This window comes from Rhipicephalus microplus, unplaced genomic scaffold, assembly GCF_043290135.1.
Source record: "Rhipicephalus microplus isolate Deutch F79 unplaced genomic scaffold, USDA_Rmic scaffold_545, whole genome shotgun sequence".
Lineage (NCBI taxonomy): Eukaryota > Metazoa > Arthropoda > Arachnida > Ixodida > Ixodidae > Rhipicephalus > Rhipicephalus microplus.
The window spans coordinates 507-7,500 of NW_027465105.1; the positions used below are offsets into that span (position 1 = coordinate 507).

Below are 6,994 nucleotides of genomic sequence, written 5' to 3' on the forward strand. Positions count from 1 at the left end.
GCGAGACGGCTTCGCGGTCGCTAGTCGCACGAGCTCGGCAACCGCGTCTGCCGGGGCGGAGTTCGGGACGCCGACGGCTAAGTGGGAACCGCCGCTCGGATGTTCGCCGTTTGTGGCCGAGTGAGTGCTGGCACTCCGGCGAAGCCAAACGGGGCCGATTCCGGCACGATATCGGCGTCTTTCTACGTGCTCGCCGGCGACCGTCGCACGAGTACGGCAAAGTGCGTCTGCCGGGGCGGGGTTTGCGACGCGTACGCAATAGTGAGAACCGTCGCTCGGGATGTTCGTCGTCTTTCGCCGAGCCAGTGCTGGCACTCCGGCGAAGCCGAACGGAGCCGATTCGGGCACGATATCGGCGTCTTTCCACGTGCTCGCCGGCGACCGTCGCACGAGTACGGTAAACCGCGTCAGCCGGGGCGGAGTTCGGGACGCCGATGCGAAAGTGGGAAGCGCCGCTCGGATCTTCGCCCGTTTTTGGAGGAGTCAGTGGCGGCACTCCGGTGAAGCCAAGGTGCGCCAATTCGCGCACGATATCGGCGTCTTTCGACGTGCCCGCCGGCCACCGTCGCACGAGTACGGCAAACCTCGTCTGCCGGGGCGGGGTTTGCGACGCCGACGCAAAAGTGGGAACCGCCGCTCGGATGTTCGCCGTTTTTGGCAGAGTGAGTGCTGGCACTCCGGCGAAGCGAAAGAGCGTGAATGCGCCCACGAAAGTAGCGTATTTGGACGTGCTTGACGGCGACCGCCGCAGGAGTACGAAAAACCACGTCAGCCGGGGCGAGCGACCCACGGCGGTCTGGGTGCTTATCGCTGCTATTATAGGGGCACCCCGGCAGACGCAGAAAGAAAAAAAAAATGGGGACATGGCGTGCGTCACCGTGCGGCTTCGCAGCGTTGCCGAAGTCGCCGAGCCCTTCGACTGAGCCGAACGGCGGACAGGGAACGTTGGTCGGCCGTTCTAACCTGTCGGTGCCACGCCGAGACGTCGTTAAGGAAAACCGCGTCGTGGGCCTCTACGACGCCGTCGAGTCGTTGTACGTTTGGTGTCCAGCGTGTCGGCGGCGAGTAGCGGACACGTCGTTCACGACTTCGGTCTTTCGCAGTCGACGCGAACTTGCGGAGAGTCGTGGTGCCTCACGTTTTCGGCAGAAACCGCGGCGGAATTTTCCCGTGCGTGCGCGCACGACCTCGGTGCTGTGCCGTCAGCGTAGTGTTGCACAAACTCGTGGCCTACCCAAGGTGCGGTACGTTTGCGGCCGTATCCTCGGTGGGAATTTCGTGAGTAGGGTCGCAAATTCTACGACCTCGGCGGGTTTGAGAGCGACGTAGACTTGTGGCACGCTCAACATGCCACACGTTTCGGGGCACACCCGCGGTGAAATTTTCTCGAGTACGCTCGTATTAGGGCCCAAGGAGGTCTGGGTACTTATCGCTGCTATTATGTGGGGGTTCTCGTGAGCGGCGTACGCGAAAGCGACCGGGTGTCTGATATGCGGCGGGCTTCGGCCTCGTCAAGCGTGTCCTCGGGTCTGCTCCAGGGGAATCCACGGCAGTCGTCTGCAGCCTCATCCGCTTGATGCGTTAGGGGCTGGTTGTCGGACGGTGCCGTTTTACCACGATATCGAGGTGTGTTCCGTGTCGTCCTCGGGCGATTCAGATGCGAAAGCGCCGAAGACGCGGGCGTGACCCGTCGTCTGGCGGCTTTGCAGTCTCGGCTCCGTTGCTAGTTCCGGCCGGTCCACCGACAGTGCAGCGGGCTTGGGCAACCCGCACGGCGCGACCGAGTCGATGCAACGAAAAAGAGCGAGCATGAACGTGCTTCTTGCCGCACGGCTCCCACTCGTCTTTCGGGAAGGTTGTGCCGTAGCGAGCTCGAACGCCGTCATCTCGGAGTGCAAAATAAGCGTGTTGGGGCGCCTGAAGGTGGCCTCCGCCGCACACAGACTGCGTCCGGCCCGCCGAGGGCGAGGACGGACGCGCAGTCGAACGATTACCTGGTTGATCCTGCCAGTAATCATATGCTTGTCTCAAAGATTAAGCCATGCATGTCTAAGTACATGCCGAAATAAGGCGAAACCGCGAATGGCTCATTAAATCAGTTATGGTTCCTTAGATCGTTTCTTCCTACTTGGATAACTGTGGCAATTCTAGAGCTAATACATGCAGTGAGCCTGGAGCCCTTTGGGTAACGGGTGCTTTTATTAGACCAAGATCGATCGGGTTTCGGCCCGTATTGTGTGGTGACTCTGGATAACTTTGTGCTGATCGCATGGCCACGAGCCGGCGACGTTTCTTTCAAGTGTCTGCCTTATCAACTTTCGATGGTAGGTTACTTGCTTACCATGGTTGTTACGGGTAACGGAGAATCAGGGTTCGATTCCGGAGAGGGAGCCTGAGAAACGGCTACCACATCCAAGGAAGGCAGCAGGCGCGCAAATTACCCACTCCCGGCACGGGGAGGTAGTGACGAAAAATAACAATACGGGACTCTTTTGAGGCCCCGTAATTGAAATGAGTACACTCTAAATCCTTTAACGAGGATCAATTGGAGGGCAAGTCTGGTGCCAGCAGCCGCGGTAATTCCAGCTCCAATAGCGTATACTAAAGCTGCTGCGGTTAAAAAGCTCGTAGTTGGATCTCAGTTCCAGACGAGTAGTGCATCTACCCGATGCGACGGCTCGGACTGAACATCATGCCGGTTCTTTCTTGGTGCACTTCATTGTGTGCCTCGAGATGGCCGGTGCTTTTACTTTGAAAAAATTAGAGTGCTCAACGCAGGCGAGTCGCCTGAATAAACTTGCATGGAATAATAGAACAAGACCTCGTTTCTGTTCTGTTGGTTTTTGGAATACGAGGTAATGATTAAGAGGGACGGACGGGGGCATTCGTATTGCGGCGCTAGAGGTGAAATTCTTGGACCGTCGCAAGACGAACTACTGCGAAAGCATTTGCCAAGAATGTTTTCATTGATCAAGAACGAAAGTCAGAGGTTCGAAGGCGATCAGATACCGCCCTAGTTCTGACCATAAACGATGCCAACCAGCGATCCGCCTGAGTTACTCAAATGACTCGGCGGGCAGCTTCCGGGAAACCAAAGTATTTGGGTTCCGGGGGAAGTATGGTTGCAAAGCTGAAACTTAAAGGAATTGACGGAAGGGCACCACCAGGAGTGGAGCCTGCGGCTTAATTTGACTCAACACGGGAAAACTTACCCGGCCCGGACACTGGGAGGATTGACAGATTGAGAGCTCTTTCTTGATTCGGTGGATGGTGGTGCATGGCCGTTCTTAGTTGGTGGAGCGATTTGTCTGGTTAATTCCGATAACGAACGAGACTCTAGCCTATTAAATAGGTGCGGGGTTCCCAGCACCTTACAACCTTCTTAGAGGGACAAGCGGCTCCTAGCCGCACGAAACAGAGCAATAACAGGTCTGTGATGCCCTTAGATGTCCGGGGCCGCACGCGCGCTACACTGAAGGAAGCAGCGTGTCTTTATCCCTGTCTGAAAAGACTGGGTAACCCGTGGAACTTCTTTCGTGATTGGGATAGGGGCTTGCAATTGTTCCCCTTGAACGAGGAATTCCCAGTAAGCGCGAGTCATAAGCTCGCGTTGATTACGTCCCTGCCCTTTGTACACACCGCCCGTCGCTACTACCGATTGAATGATTTAGTGAGGTCTTCGGACCGATGTCCGGCGCGGCCTTTCGGTTGCGCCGGTCTGTTGGAAAGATGACCAAACTTGATCATTTAGAGGAAGTAAAAGTCGTAACAAGGTTTCCGTAGGTGAACCTGCGGAAGGATCATTAACGGATTGTGAAGGGTGAGCGCCTCAGCTGCGTCTGCGCCCGACACTTTCTGCCGCTGACCCCGTTTGGACGCGGGGTCGGCTTTTCCCCACGGGGCTGCCTGAATGTGGAGCGGCACCCCGTGACAAATTGTTGCGCCCAGCGGACGCCAACACCGCGACCTTGGACGGTCGGCCAGGTGGCGGACGCGGGTACAAACGGCGCAACGCACTCATAGGTCGGCTTTCGACCCGCCACTGCACCGTGGCTCGAAGCGCTCGAAATGCGCGACCCGACCGCTGCGGGACCGCCTAGTACTGTAAACAGGAGCGGCGGAGCGCGAACGGCGAGTCGTGGTTACGTCGGTAGAAGGCGAGGCTGCGCGTTCCCGAAACGCCAGCCGAGTGCCCTCCCGACCGTTCGAGCGTGCAAGAACGAGACCCGACAATCGCGCGGCGACTGCCAAGTACGAGAGGAACGGCACAAGCGTCGGCGGTCGGTCAAGGAACTGGCGATGTGACGGGTCCGCTGTGCACCAGTGCATACCGTCCCGCCGTCCGCGGCAAGCGCCTCCGCGTCCTCGGGTGACGGAGGCTGCCGGTCGGTTCTTGCAGGCGAGGGATCTCGCTGGCACCGGTTCGCGTTGACGCGCGGCCGGTCATGGCACGGCGATGCGACGGCCGAGGTGCGCAGTACTCGATGGAGGAACCGCACGCTCCGATGACCGTCCCGCCCTCCGCGGCGTATGCGTACCGACCGTAATGGTTGCAGCAGCGCCGGCCGGCTTTTGAATTCGCCACACGAAACACGGTGCGAGATCGCGGTTAGGGGAGCGTCGACGTTGCCAGGCGTTTTGCTTGCTGCCGAGGGAAAGGCGGCACGGCCACGTCGCGCTCGTCGCGATTAGCGGGTCTGCGCGCTTTGGGAAGGTGCCGCAACGACTTGCCGAAAGAGGAAGCACGGAAGAACGAGGGACTTGGACGTCCCGACAATTGAACGCACTTGCGGCCAGGCCCTTGCTGGCTTCGTTCTTCCGCCTCGAGTAGGCTCGTACGCGGCTCCGGCGCCGAAAGTGGTCCTTGGCACCGACTTCGGTGGACGTGGGAAGTGCCGCGCAAGTACGGCGCGCCTGGCTCCACCTGTTGGCTAAAGTAGGCAGCCGGATCGGCATTTTGGTGTGCGGTGGCAAACCGTGGATGCGAAAAAAGCTTGTGCGATTTCGTGGAACAAAAAGCGGGGGTCCCCCTTTTTATGCGGAGGAGACCGACCCGCCCGCCGTGGTGAACCGCGACGCCACGGTAAAAACGGGAGAGGCTTGTCGATGGGACCGTGCATCCCGCGCTCCACGGAGGCCGGGAGGCGGCCGCCCGAGGAAATGTGTAGCCGTCGAGGCCCGCATCTGCGTGCACTCTTATCCAAATGGGTGTACCGCAGGCATTTTCTGGTTAGGCGGGCCAATGAGAGCGAGCACACAACGATACCTACGGGTCCGGCTTGGAGAACCGGCTTCGACGCCTCCCGAGTATTTATAGAGGGGTGGACCACGAAAGCACTCGCAAGTAGCGGAAGCGAAACGCCGTCCGAAACACACCGTTTGCTCGATTTGCGGCAGCCGAAAAAGGCGCGGCAGAGTTTTGGAGTCCAAGCGTGCGCTGAAAAGCGCCCTTCTTGGCCACTGTTTGGCCGAGTGCCAGAAACGTTTGGTTTTGACTGTACGGAATTGAACAAACACTTTTTCACGACTCTAAGCGGTGGATCACTCGGTTCTCGGGTCGATGAAGAACGCAGCCAGCTGCGAGACTTGGTGTGAATTGCAGGACACACTGAGCACTGATTCTTTGAACGCACATTGCGGCCTTGGGTCTTCCCTTGGCTTCGTCTGTCTGAGGGTCGGATCACATATCAAGAGAGCCTTCGGCGCACAAGGGAACGTGAGCCGTCGACTCGTTTTGACCGCGTCGGCAACACGGACAGCACGCTGAACACCTCACAGCGAGCGCCAACAGCGGCCACTCAAGGGCGAGACGGTGGCGACCGTCGTGCCAGAGCCCAACCGAAACGGGGGCGACCGACTGCATTGAGGATGTGGCACCTCGTTGAGACCGCCGCAGGACTTCGAGTCGGAAGGAAGCCTGCAGGGAAAGTGCGGTCGAGGTTGCGTACTCCTCTCTGCGACCGGGCGCGCAAGAGCTGCGAGAGCCACGGACGCGCAACTTTAACGCACGGTAAACACGAGGAGCGAAAGCCGGCCAGCAAAGCTTCTCCAGCCGTGCGCAAAGTGCGCGAGATCGCAGCCTTGCGTTGCGCTTGTTGCCCTCGAAGTAAGCAGGGTGTCCCGTAGACCGGGCGCTCGAACACGCTGCGGGGCCGTGCCTCCTCCAGGCTTTGCCGCGCGAACAGGGAACGTTCGCGCGCAAAGCGCAGGGAGGTGAGGAGGCTGCGCCCGACGTTTGCGGTTCGCTGCGTACGCGGTTGATGCGGAGAGCACGGCGCGACGACTTGCCGCGAAGCGGAAAAAGTCTCCCGCACGAGTTGGCGAAACGTTGGCGAAGCTTAAGGCGTTCTCGTCGTAGTCCGCCGTCGGTCTAAGTGCTTCGCAGTTCCCGTCCCGTTCAAAAAACTGGGCCACTCCAGTTGGGGCGGGGGCGACGCTACACGAGACGATGCCTCTCGCCAGGCTGCGTGGCTGCCCTTGCGGCGGCGGCGACTGGCCTCGGCGGTGTTTGGGCTTTCGACACGGTCGTTTATCACGCAACTGCTCGGACGACGCACGCGCGCAGCGGAATGCCGCTTGCCAGCCTTGTGAAGATGTGACCCTGTACAGGGTTGCGGGCGCACTTGGTAGGGCGTCGTACTCGGTTCGCGATGGGTTTACGAACGTGTCCCGTCACTTCCACGTCACACCGGTTGTGCGCCGCACGCGTGCAGCGGGGAAGCCGATTGCCAGCCTTGTGAAGAAGTGGCCCTGTACAGGGTTGCGGGCGCACTTGGTAGGGCGAGCGCACGCGGTCGTGCAGGAAGTTGATGGAAGCGAATGTATCCGCTGTCGACCTCAGATCAGGCGAGACAACCCGCTGAATTTAAGCATATCACTAAGCGGAGGAAAAGAAACCAACAGGGATTCCCCGAGTAGCTGCGAGCGAAACGGGACCGAGCCCAGCACCGAATCCCCCGTCCTTGCAGGCGGTCGGGAAATGTGGTGTATGGGA

At 59.5% G+C, this 6,994-nt stretch overlaps 3 non-coding genes across 3 annotated transcripts in view; all 3 read left to right on the forward strand.

Annotated features, from left to right (window-relative positions):
* The first annotated feature begins 1,991 nt into the window (after nucleotides 1-1,991).
* Nucleotides 1,992-3,806, forward strand: LOC142795091 (small subunit ribosomal RNA). The gene has a single exon (XR_012892751.1). It is a non-coding gene; the product is annotated as a small subunit ribosomal RNA (ribosomal RNA).
* A 1,719-nt stretch (nucleotides 3,807-5,525) lies between these two features.
* On the forward strand, nucleotides 5,526-5,678 carry LOC142795083 (5.8S ribosomal RNA). The gene has a single exon (XR_012892744.1). It is a non-coding gene; the product is annotated as a 5.8S ribosomal RNA (ribosomal RNA).
* Nucleotides 5,679-6,832: 1,154 nt separating this feature from the next.
* LOC142795088 (large subunit ribosomal RNA) overlaps nucleotides 6,833-6,994 on the forward strand; it is a 3,957-nt gene continuing 3,795 nt past the window's right edge. The window contains exon 1 of the ribosomal RNA XR_012892748.1: nucleotides 6,833-6,994. This exon is cut by the window's right edge and continues 3,795 nt beyond it. This is a non-coding gene — a ribosomal RNA (large subunit ribosomal RNA).